The 13,379-nt window shown below is 38.7% G+C and overlaps 1 pseudogene; it reads right to left on the bottom strand.

The window, feature by feature from the left end:
* Nucleotides 1–222: 222 nt before the first annotated feature.
* LOC102820579 lies at nucleotides 223–738 on the bottom strand (annotated as a pseudogene).
* Nucleotides 739–13,379: the final 12,641 nt, after the last annotated feature.

Genomic DNA, 13,379 nt, shown 5'->3' with positions numbered 1-13,379 from the left:
TTTACTTTCTTCACAAAAGTAATCTAAGTGTGAATAAATAAATGCATTATATTTTAATGCCTCCCCCCATGTTTCTTTAAATAGCAAAAAGTGCTAAATGTCTTCTGATAGCCTATGTGGCCACAGTTGCCCCATCTATGGTTTTAAAAACAGACTGGAATGTGGTCTTCCAAAATCATTCTTGAACTATAGCTCATTCTGTTAAATTTTGGGGTACTAGTTCTATTGATATTGTCGATAGTCTCCAAAAGGTGAGGATGGTAACTGTGTTGAAGGCAACTGGGAGGGATCTTCAGCAAGTTGAGGACCATTGGGAAACTGTGCAGAGGCAAATCTTGTCAATAAGATACCAGCTCCTTCAATTAAAGCTAGAAGAATGCCACCCATTGCAGCTGACCCAACCATGGCCACTGGTTCATTTTTTGCTGCCAGTATGGCTCCTGTTAAGGCACCGCTTGTGATGGAGTTCCAGGGATCTTCTTTCCCTCAGACTTGAACCATACTCCAGTCAATCAAGGAAAACAGACCACCTCAAACTGCAAAGCTGCCTCCCAACTGTGGACCCCTGGTTTTAATAGCTGTCAAACTTCCTCATCGTCTGTGGTTTACTCTCACTGGAGAATTCCGAAAACCTTTGATTGCCTGAAAGATACCACCACCTATGGTGCCCATCGTAAAGGCCCCGCCACAGTCATCCACAATTTGCCAGGGGCAAGGTTTTCGCGCATACTCCTCCATCTTGACTTGAGTTCCACTGGATATACTTTTCCTAACACAGATTTGTTTGTTCTTTTAGCAGTCCATGTTTCCTTTAATATTCTTTTCCAACACCATAAGTCAAATGCATCAATTATTCTACAATCTATCTTATTCATAGCCCAATTTTGTTTTTCTTTTTTTTAAAGCTTTTTATTGTGCATTGAGTGAAAGTTTACAGGGCAGATCATTAGTTTTGCATTCAACAAATCATACCCTTGTTTCATTACAATGATTATAATCACCTCCATGTACCATCAGTTAACAGTATTTCTTTCTATTCACTTTAGTGCTTTTTTTTTTTTTTTTAAACACTCAGGCATTTATAATAATTTATACCATCAAAGGCCACATTCTGTAAGTCTGCCTCCTGGCTGCCATCTCTTAGTCCCTCTCTTCTGAATCTAGAATCCTCAACTGCTCCCTCTCTCCATGTCTCCATCTCTGGTATCGCTGCTTCTCTGGATAAGGTTTCACATTCCGCTTGTGCTCTTCTCCCTTGATGGTCCTAGGGTCATTTGTTTCTGGGTTGTAAGATTAACGACTCCCCAGTTTTTGTTACAAAACTTCTACCTTTACAATTGTGACAGTCACAATTAGTCATGATAATAATTACTCACTATTGAATCATAAGAATCTTATCCCCATCTCTTTAACCAGACACCTCTAGACAAGATGAAAACTATTCAGTGAGGACTCTTTCTTCCCCCACACACTATTAAACTAAACTCTCCCTTGAAACCTTGTAAGCCAGTCACTTCATGTTTTTATCACCCCCTCATTTTAGGTAGCCAATGTCTGAGTTGGCCATCCCTATCTACCTTGTGTACAGAGGGGATACCATTGACACTTGAAGTGAAGACTCCTTCCTTCTCTGTTGGTATTTAGAGTTACTACCTCTATGAGTATAGGTCAAGTTCATCAAATTGTAGCAATTTACCCTCGTTTCCTTTATCAAAAATTGTTTTGTTCTTCTTTTTTTTTTTTTTAAATCTTTCTCTAGTCTAGTTCTGATTATCAAGCCATCGAGGCTAGGTTGAATGGGTCCTATCTGCAACTTTGGGTCTTCTTGTGTGCTTCCTCTCACTTCATATCAGCTGGATGCTTCACTCTCAATTCTAGCCCTCTGTGGTTATGTACTTGTCCATGGGCTCAGGTGTCCCCAGGTCTTACCACACTTTGGACCAACCAGCCCTTCCTCTTCTCTCTCTCATCTCCAGGTCAATGGGAGTTTGTGGACCATGCTTGAACTCAGCCCATTTCTTCATTGCTGACTTTCCCTCTCTTCAACTCACCAGTAGACCAATGTGGTTGTGAGCAAGTCTACATGCCTGCTCATGTGTTCCCTTTGAGTTTTCATTGTCCAATTTTCACAAGCACATGATGCTATTGGAAATGCCATGGCTTTGGTTAGGTGCACTTTAGACCTCAAATTGACAACTTTACTCTTGAATACTTTAAAGAGGTCTTGTGTAGCAAATTTGCCTAATGAATACATCATTTGATTTATTGACTGCTGCTTCCATGAGTGTTGATGGTAGATTCAAGCAAAATGAAGTCTTTGACAACTTCAATCTTTTCTCCATATATTATGATGTTATCTATTGCTTCAATGGTGAAAATTTTTGTTTTCTTTACATTGAGGTACAACCCATACTAAAGGTTGTGGTCTTTGATCTTCATCAGTAAGAATTTTAAGTACTTTTCACTTTCAGCAAGGAAGCTTGTATCATCTGCATATCACAGATGAGTCTTCTCCCAATCCTGATGCCACATTCTTCTTCATATAATCCAGCTTCTCAGATTATTGCTTAGCACACAGATTGAATAAATATGGTGAAAGAATACAACCCTGGTGAATACCTTTCCTGATTTTAAACCATTCTGTGTCCTCTTGTTCAGTCTGAATGACTGTCAATGTACAGCACAATTAAATTTTCCAGAATACTCATTATCTACAATGTTGACTATAGCTTGTCACGATAGTCAGTCAAAAGTCTTTGTGTAGTTAATAAAACATAGGTAAACAGTCTGCATTCAGCCAAGATCCACTTGACATTTGCAATGATATCCCTTGTTCATGTCCTCATTGGTATCTGGCTTGAACTTCCAGCAGTTCCTTGTCAATGTACAGTTGCAGCTGTTTTTGAATTATCTTTATAAAAATTTTATTTGCATGTAATACTAAAGATATTGTCCAATGATTTCTGCATTCCTTTGGGTAACCTCTCTTTGGAATGGACTCAATTATGGATCTCTTCCAATCAGTTGGCCAGGTAGCTGTCTTCCAAATTTCTTGGCATACATGAGTGAGTGCCTCCAGTGCTGCATCAATTTGTTGAAAGATTGCAATTTGTATTCCATCAATTCCTAGAGCCACGTTCTTTGCCAATGTCTTCAGTGCACCTTGGACTTCTTCCTTCAGTAGCATTCATTGGCTCTTTATCATATGCTACCTCTTGAAATGGCTGAGCATCAACCATTTCTTTTTGGTACTGTGACTCTAAATCATTGTTAACATTAACTGGTCTTTCTTGTAGGCATACAGATATTATTCCTATCACAACACTGTATTTATAGACAGATACTGTAATGTTCATTTTTAATGATGAATATGACATTAATCATCTTTACTTTGTCACTCACAGCATAGAAAACCATATGACTATTAAGATTCTATTGGCTATTGTTTGTTGAGCTCACTAATGCCTGGGATATAATTTTTTGTGTGCATTCCATATCATATTTGATGACTTCCAATTTTCTTATATTCATATTTCTTACATTCTACATTCAAATTATGAATGGATATTTGCATTGAAATTATGAATATATGCTTCTTTTCATTTTGAGTCTTACCCCATCAGCAAGTGAAGGTCCTTGGAAGCCTGGGTAGATCTTAGAGACCAATAATAATCCCCTCTCCCTTATTTCATAATAAGTGAATGAATTTACTGTGATTTAAATGACTTTCTCAATATTACACAGCAAGAGTAGAGTCAGGCCATGAATAGGCACCAGCTTTGTACTTCCTGTGCATTCCCCAGATCAGTATGGGTCTCTCTACATTGCATTTTCTTATTTGTGTTGATTCAGTTATGGCTTACTTTTCCCCAGAGAGCCCTTACCTAAGGCAGCTATACTTACTGGGTGGTGCTGGTGGTTGTGTGCCAGAGTTGGTTCCTAGGGTATAAATCTTTACAGGCTCAGAAAGCCTCATCTTTCTCCTGCAGAGCAACTGGTAGATTTGAACTGCTGACCTTGTGGTTAGTAGTCGAGATTGTAATCCACTACACAACCTTATACTTAGTATATGTTCTTATTTAAAGAGTGAGTGGAGAGTGTAAGGAGACTTGGTGACACGGATTAAGCGCTCATCTGTTAAACAAAAGGTTTGCAGTTTGAAACCATCAACTGCTTTACGGGGGGAAAAGTTGTGACAGTCAGCTTCTGTAAAGATTCAACCCTGGAAATTCTATAGGACTGTTCTATACTATAGGATCACTAGGAGTCAGAATCAACTTGATGGCTGTGGGTTTGCCTGGTTTGGGGAGGATAAGTACTCTCTATTGGGTTGCAGGTAGCTATGTAAGCTTACTCAACATTTTGAATCTTGAGTGAATTAGTCCAGATAAGAAGATGCTCAAAGGATTTTCAATAAATGTAATGATTCTTCCATTGAATCAGTGTGCTCCAGAATATTCTTAATGTTAATGATATTGTAACATTTATTAGGTAAGTACTACCTAGAATCCTGGTGTGCCACTGTAGGATAAGCACTGGACTGCTAACCACAAGGTTGACTATTCAAACTCACCAACAGCTCCTTGGAAACCCTATATAGTGTTGATATGAGTTGGAACTGACTCGAAGACACTTAACAACAATAACAATATGGTGTCCTGGTGTGGTGCTGTACGATACGCATTTGATTACTAATCACAAAGTCGGAAGTTCAAACCCACCAGCCACTCCTCGGAAACCTTATACAACGTCTCTATGAGTTGGAGCCGACTTGACAGCACTTAACAACAACAATATGCCTCGCAATGTACAAAGTACTCTGGTGGTGGTGGCTATATGCTGTGGAGTTGGTTCCGACTCACAGCGACCCTGTACAGGGTTTCTGAGGATGTAAATCTTTAAGGGAACAGAAAGCCTCATCTTTCTCCTGTGGAACAACTGGTACTTTTGAACTGTTGACCTTGAGGTTAGCAGCCCAATTCATAACCACTATGCTACCAGAGCTCTTTCCCAAGCACTCTACAGGCATCTAAATATAGGGGCCTGTAAAAAAAGTTCATGGAAAAATTCCATTATCTTTTACTTCCATGTTCAATGAAGTTTTTGAAGCCCCTTTGTAAACAACTTTATGAAGAGGTATTATTATTTCCACTTGTTAATTGCTATTGAATTGATTCTGACTTATGTAGACCTATGTATAATAAAGCAAAATGTTAGCCTGTTGTTTGTCTTCTTTATGATTATTGGGATGTTTGAATCCATTTTTAAGGTTATTGTGTCAATTCATCTCACTGGGAGTTCCCTTGTTTACAATGACCTCCTACTTTACCAAGCAGAGTGTTCTTTTCTAGATATTGGTCTTTTCTGATAGTGTATTCAAAGTAAGATATCCTCTCTTGTATTTCTTCTAAGAATGATTTGTTCATTCTTTTGATAGTCCACAATATATTCAACATTGTTTGCCAACATCACAGTTTGAATGCATTTTCCACCTTAAAGATGAGAAAACAAAGAGTTAGAAAAGCTAAGCCCCCGACACAGGACCAAGCAAATAGAAATAACTGAACCAGATTTATACTTAGGTTAGTCTGGCTCCAAAAACCATGTTCTTAACCACAATGCACTTTTAAAGGATGAATTCCAATGCAAGATCTTGAACGCTGTCACTTGATCTTGACAATGACAAATGTCATCTTTACTTGTTTGATATTTGGTATTTTGAAAATCCTTTCAAATATACTTTCTCTTTGAATTCCTGCAACAACTGAATTAAGAGGCTTAGAGAAAGATATGATTATGCACATTTTACCAGTCCTGGTGTGGCACTGGGAGTTAAGGGGCCAGCCTGCAAAGCCATTTGAACTGAAAGATCGGCGGTTCAAGCTCACCAGTCGCTGCTAGGAAACCCTATACAGGGTCACTATGGGTTGGAACCGACTCAACGGCACTTAACAACAACAGCATCTATAATTGACAGGTATCAGAAAGGTCTAATAAACTCCAGAAATCAAACAAATACAGTGAAAACTGTGATAGCCAGAACTGCAGGGGACTGCGTTGTTTTTCCTGGTCTCACAAGTTTCTCACCTTTGGAAAACTGCAGCTTATCACTTTCCTATCACTCTCCATTAGTGGAAAATATTTGAATTATTTTCTTTCTCTAGCAGATTTCTACCATCCACAGACCACCGTTTGCAAGTTTTGCTAATGATGTGTCTCAAATTTCCCTACAAAAAAATTTCAGAATACTCTAACTTACCAGGTTTGGGTCCTGTTTCTGTGTGGTTCGTAAAGGAGCTGTCTTAGACCGGGTTCTCTAGGGAAGCAAAACCAGTGAAGCATATTTATAAATATATACAGAAAGATTTATGTCAAGGAAATGACTCACACAAAATACACAACAGTATTTTGTTATTGTTGTTAGGTGCTGTTAAGTTGGTTCCAGCTCATAAACACCCTATGCACCACATAAGGAAATACTACCCAGATATGCACCATCCTCACAATTGTTATATTTGAGCCCATTGTTATCGCCACTGTGGCAATCCATCTTGTTGGAGGTCTTCCTCTTTTTCACTGATTCTCGACTTTCTCAAGCATGATGTCCTTCTCCAGAGAGTGGTCCTTTCTAATAACATGCCCAAAGTATATAAGAGATTAACTCGTGCCATCCTGGCAGGAGCATTCTGTCTGTACTTCTTCCAGGATAGATTCGTTTGTTCTTCTGTCAGTTCATGGTACCTTCATTATTCTTCTCCAACACCATAATTCAACTTCATTGATTCTTCTACAGACTTGTTTATTCATTGTCCAACTTTCACATGCATATGAGGTGACTGAAAATACCATGACTTAAATCAGGTGCACCTTACTACTCAAACTGATAACATTTGCTCTCAAATACTTGAAAGAGGACTTTTGCAGCAGATCTGACTAATGCAATACATCCTTTGATTTCTTAACTGTTGCTTTCATGAACATTGATTGTGGATCCACACAAAATAAAGCCTTTGACAACTTTTTAGTGTTTTCTCTATTTATCATAATGCCTTTCCTCTTGAATTTGTAGTTTCCAGCATAATAAACCATATAATTGATTCAGACTGCCAATACCAGTCCATTTCAGCTCACAAATACCTAGGATATTAATTTTTAGATATTCCATATAGTTTTTAATGACTCCAAAATTTCCTAGATTCATGCTTTGTATACTCCATATTCTGATTATTAATGGATGCTTGAGCTGTTTCTCATTTGAGTTGTGCCCCATCAGCAAATGAAGGTCCTGAAAGCTTTGCTCCATTGATTTCTCTAATGGAACTCTACTTTGAGGAAACAGCTCATCCCTAGTTGTATTTTGAATGACTTCCAACCTGTGGGGCTCATTTTTCAGCATAATATCAGACAATTTAACACTGCTACTCATAAGGTTTTCAGTGGTTAGCCATTCAGAAATGGACTGTCTCTTCTTCCTAGTCTGTCTTAGTCTGGAAGTTCTACTGAAACCTGTCCACCATGGGTGACTCTGCTGGTATTTAAAATACTGAAAGCATAGCTTTGAGCATCACAGCAACACACAAGCCACTGCTGTTTGACAAACTGACAGACGAGTGATGGTATAAAATCAGGGATGCTGGAAAATCCTAAATCCATGGGTCAGGTGGCAGGATGGAGACCTCTCCTGACTGCAGGAACTGACAAATCCAGAATCCACAGGTCAGGCAGCAGACTGTTGGCTCATGGGGTTGTGGCAACTGGTAAATGATCCCAAATCTATAGGATTATTCCTGCAATAGACTGAAGGCTTTTTACATCCCTTGACTGGAGGTCAGAAGATGACAAGATAAATGCAGATTTGAGAGCGTAAGCTTTTCCAAAACATTTGTTTATATCATGAATGCAGGTCACACCCCCAAGAAAACTCCTCTTTCATTTTACTAGATGTTTACATCACATCACAAAATGGGTAGAACTACATATTGGCTGCCAAACTACTGAGAATGATAGTTTAGTCAAGTTGACATTGGAGTCTTGGTGTGGCACCTTAGGAAAAAAAACTCAACCTCAAGGTCAGTTTGAATCCCAAGGTCAGTGGTTCAAACTCATCAGCTGCTTCTCAGAAACTCTATATGCTGTAAGTCGAAATTGACTTGATAGCACTTAACAACAACAACAAGTTGACATTATATTACTCATCACAGGGAGTCAGAGATTTGAAGCTGCTCATGCTCACACTATTGTTGTTGTTAAGTTTCATTAAGTCAATTGTGACTCATGTTGTAGTTGTAGTTTGGTGCCATCGAGTCGGTATCAACTCATAGCGACCTTATCACAGCAGAACGAAATACTGCCCAATCCTGGGCCAACCTCACTAGTATTGCCACGCTTGAGTCCATTGATTTTGCCATTTGGCCAATCCATCTCATTGGGGATCTTCCTCTTTTACTCTGAACCTCCACCTCACCAACGATGATATCCTTCTCCAGTGACTGGTCCCTCCTGACAATATGTCCAAAGTATGAGAGACAAAGTTTGGCCATCTTGACTGCCAAGGAGCACTCTGGCTGCACTTCTTCCTAAACGGATCTATTGGCTCTTTTGGCAGCCCATGGCACTTTCAATATTCTCCTCCAACACCATAATTGAAAAGCATCAATTCTTCTGACTCATGTTGTTGTTGTTGTTATGTGCCGTGGAATCAGTTCCAACTCATAGAAACCCTGCACAGGATTTCCGAGGCTGTAAATCTTTATGGGAATAGAAAGCCTCATCTTTCTCCTGCGGAACAGCTGGTAGTTTCAAACTGCTGACCGTGAGATTAGCAGCCTGATTGGTAACCATTATGCTACCAGAGCTCCGTGGTGACCCTCTAATTCACACCACTAATGATCCCAAACCATCTGCATATAAAGTCAACACTATTCCCATTCATTTCTTTAAGTTATCTGTTTTAATGACTCCTCAGTATCATGGGCAGCAGTTAAAAACCCACCAGCCACTCCTCAGGAGAAAAGATGAGACATTCTGCTATCATAAAGAATTACAGACTTGGAAATCCTATACGTGGAAACTATGCATCAAAATCAACTCAAAGGCAGTGGGTTTGATGTTTTAGTTTTCAGTTTCCCTAGCTCAGATCCTTCTCTCCAATTTTAACTCAATTTTTCTTGTTTTTAGAACATCTCTATCTAGATGTACCACTCAAAATCATTATGTCTAAAATTGGCTTTATCATTTTTTCCTCCATTATTTTTTCTGTCATTCAATATTTAATGAATACCTAATATATCCCAATCACTATACCAGTGGCAGGGAATACAGTTATGTGCAATAGTAGAAAATATCCTTTATTGCAGAGGTCTAAATGGAGATGGGCATAAATCAGATAAAGTAATCATGTACACTGGGAAACTATGAATAAGTGGTCTGCCTAGTCAGAGAGTCACGGAAGGGTTCACTGAGGAAGTGAAAATGTTATTCAGACAAACCAGTGTTTAAATCTGGAGAGGGAAGTGCAAAAAGGAAATCAAGTCTTTGGTCTTAGTATGTGACTACTACCCATGTGGTATGTGATTAGCTGGTGGGTTGACTTGTTAAAGATAGTTTTGGTGTCTGGAGGGCTACAAAACCCTGTATGTTTAATGTTCTCTCTTAACTAGAAAGCATGGATTCAAAACTTGGAGTGAAGTTAAGAATAACTCATCTAACCATTACACAAGTCTCCTATGAAAATAATTTTTTTCTTTCACTTCAGTCACCTTGGCTTTTAGTGGACTTCTTATGGACCATGGGAGAAAAGTTCAATAGAAAATTTTAATAGCAAACACATTAAGGATTCTGCTAAATTGGAATCTGAGATTGAACCATGGAAATATTTCATTATTTACGTTGCTGAAATAACAGGCAATAAAATGAGTTACTGTTTTGGAGGTAGGTTGTAATTACTAAGGAAAAACAGTTGTAACACCATGGGGACAAGAGGCACTATGTCAGGAACCCAGGGACTCTATGGTCTTTCTTTGCCTTGTGGTGGTGGTGGTGTGCTGTCAAGTCAGTTCCGATTCATGTTATTGTTATTGTTATTGTTGTTAGGTGCCATTGAGTTGGTACCGACTCATAGCAATGCTATGCACAACAGAATGAAACACTGCCTGATCCTGGGCCAACATCACAATTGTTGCTAAGTATGAGTCCATTTATGCTGTCACTGTGGGTCTTCTTCTCCTTTTTCTCTGACCTTCCAGTTTACCAAGCATTTACTTTCTCCAGTGACTGGATCCTTCTGATAATATTTTAGAAGTATGAAAGATGAAGTCTGGCCATCCTGCCTTCCAAGGAGTACTCTGGCTGTACTTCTTCCAACACAGATTTAATTGTTCTTTTGGCAGCCCATGGTACTTTCAGTACTCTCCTCCAATACTATAACTCTTCATAGAACCCAGCTTCTCAGATTATTTGCTAAGCATACAGGTTGAATACATATGGTAAAAGAATAAAGCCCTGGTGCACACCTTCCCTAACTTTAAACCATGCAGTGTTCCTTTGTTGTTTGAACAACTGCTTCTTGGTCTATGTATAGGTTCCTCTTGAGCACAATTAAGTATTCTGGAGTACCCATAATTTTCAATGTTGTCCATAGCTTGTCATGATCCACACAATTGAAATCCTTTGCATAATCAATAAAGCAGAAGTAAACAATTTTCTAGTATTCTCTGCTTTCAGCCAAGATTCATCTGATGTCAGCAATGATATGCCTCGTTCCATGTCTTCTTCTGAATATGGCTTGAACCTCTGGAAGTTCTCTGTCAATGTATGTTTGCAGCCATTTTTGGATTACCTTTAGTAAAACTTTACTCACATGGGATATCAGTGATACTGTCCAATGGCTTCCGCATTCCATTAGGTCATCTATCTTTGGAATGGGCACAAATACGGATCTCTTCCAGTCAGTTGGTCAGGTAGTTGTCTTCCAAATTTCTTGTCATATGAGTGAGCACCTCAAGTGCTACCTCAGTTTGTTGAAAGATTTCAATTTTTATTCCATCAATTCCTGATGCCTTGCTCTTTGCCAGTGACTTCAATGCACTTTAGATTTCTTCCTTCAGGATCATTGTCTCTTGATTATATGCTACCTCTTGAAATGGTTGAAAATCGGTCATTTCTTTTTAGTACAGTGAATCTGTGTATTCCTTCCATATTCTTTTTATGTTTTCTTGATCATTCAGCATTTTCTGACTCATAGTGACCCTGTATAGGTTTTCTGAGGCTGTAAGTCTTTAGAATTGCAGAAAGCCTCATCTTTCTCCTGTGGATCAGCTGGTGGATTTGAACTGCTAATTTCATGGTTAGCAGCCTATCACATAACCACTATGCTACTAGCGCTACTATAGTCCTAGTTAAAGAAAACTGCGGCAATACAAAAGTCTCACCAAGGACATTCACAAGTCTATCACTTGTCTGAAAGTTTGGCACAGTTGCTCTGGTGTTGGAAGCTATATACCAGTATTTTACATAACTTCAGGGTCAACTGTGGTGGACAGGTTTCAGTGGAGCTTCCAGACTAAGACAGACTAGGAAGGAGAGGTTGATGGCTTCTGAATTCTTAGCCCTAAAACCTTTTGAGTAACATCAGAATATTGGCAAGTATAGTGCCAGAAGATGAGCGTCTCAGGTTGGGGAAGAGCTGCCTCCTCAAAGTAGCCATGATGACACGAGTGAAGTAAAACTTTTGGGAACTTCATTAGCTGATAGGACACAACTCAAAATGAGGAGAAAAACTACAAATAGCCATTAATAATTGAAACATGAAATGTATAAAGTATGAATCTAGGAAAACTGCAATTTGTCAAATATGAAATGGAATGCATCAAGATTGATAGTCAAGACAAGACTGAGATAAAATGGACTGGCATTGGCCATTTTGAATCATACAAGCATATGATTTACTATGCCTGGAATGACAAATTCAAGAGAAACGGCTTCACACTCATTGTCAAAAAGAACATTTCAAGATCTATCTTGAAGTACAATACTGTCTGTTATAGTATAGGATCCATTTGCCTACAAGTAAGACCAGTTAATACCACTATTATTCAAATTTATGCACAAACTACTAAAGGCAGTGATGGTGAAATTGATTAATTCTACCAAATTCTTCAGTCTAACTTTATTAAACATGCAATTAAGATGAATTGATAATTGTTGGTGATTGGAATACAAAGGTAGGAAACAAATAGGAAGGATCAATAGTTGGAAAATATGACCTTGGTGATAGAAATGATGCTGGAGATCACGCAACATCAAGGACTTAATATTGAAAATACCTTTTTTAAACAACAAAAAAGGCAACTATATATGTGGACCTACCCAGATATAATACACAGGATCAAATTTACTATATCCACGGGAAAAAAAGATGGAAAAGCTCAATGTCATCTGCCAAAACAAGGTCAGGGGCACACCGTGGACTAGACCATCAATAGATTGTATGCAAGTTCAGGCTGAAATTGGAGAAAATTAAAGCAAGTTCATGAGAGACAAAATATGACCTTTAGTATTGTTGTTGTTGTTGTTAAGTGCCGTCGAGTCGGTTTCTACCCATAGCGACCCTGAATAGGGTTTCCGAGGCTGTAAATCTTTACGGGAGCAGATCGCCTCATCTTTCTCCCGCGGAGCAGCTGGTAGTTTCGAACTGCTGACCTTCCGGTTCGCAGCCCGATTCGTAACCTTTAGTATATCCCACATGAATTTAGAAACCATCTCAAGAACAGATTTGATTCACTAAACATTAATGACCAAAGACCAGAAGAATTATAGGATGACATGAAGAATATCAGAAAGCAAAAGGTCATTCAAAAGACAAAAAAGAAAGAAAAGTCCCAAAAGGATGTCAGAAGAGACTCTGAAATTTGCTTTTGAGAATAGAGAAGCTAAAGCAAAAGGAAAAAAAAAAACAAAGAGGAAGTGAATGAGCAGAACAGAATATGTCAAAGGACAGCTCAAAAAGACAAAATCGAGTATTATAATGACATGTGCAAAGGCCTGGAGTTAGAAAACCAAAAGGGAAGAACATGCTCAGCATTTCTAAAATTGAAAGGACTGAAGAAAAGTTTAAGCCTCGTGTTGCAGTATTGACAGATTCTATGGGTAAATTCTTGAATGATGTAGAAAGAATCAAAATAAAATTGAAGGAACACACAAAGTCACTCTACTAAAAAGAAATGGTCGATGTTCAACCATTTCAAGAGGTAGCATATGATCAAGAACCAATGGTACTGAAAGAAGAAGTCCAATGTGCGCTGAAGACATTGGCAAAGGACTAAGCTCTACTAACTCACTGGAATACCTTAAAGGGGCTAGAAATTGCCCAGACCCAAAAT

This window comes from Chrysochloris asiatica, unplaced genomic scaffold (assembly GCF_000296735.1).
Source record: "Chrysochloris asiatica unplaced genomic scaffold, ChrAsi1.0 scaffold00199, whole genome shotgun sequence".
NCBI lineage: Eukaryota > Metazoa > Chordata > Mammalia > Afrosoricida > Chrysochloridae > Chrysochloris > Chrysochloris asiatica.
The sequence above is the reverse complement of the archived record's forward strand: the minus strand, read 5'-3'. Positions and strand labels throughout refer to the sequence as shown.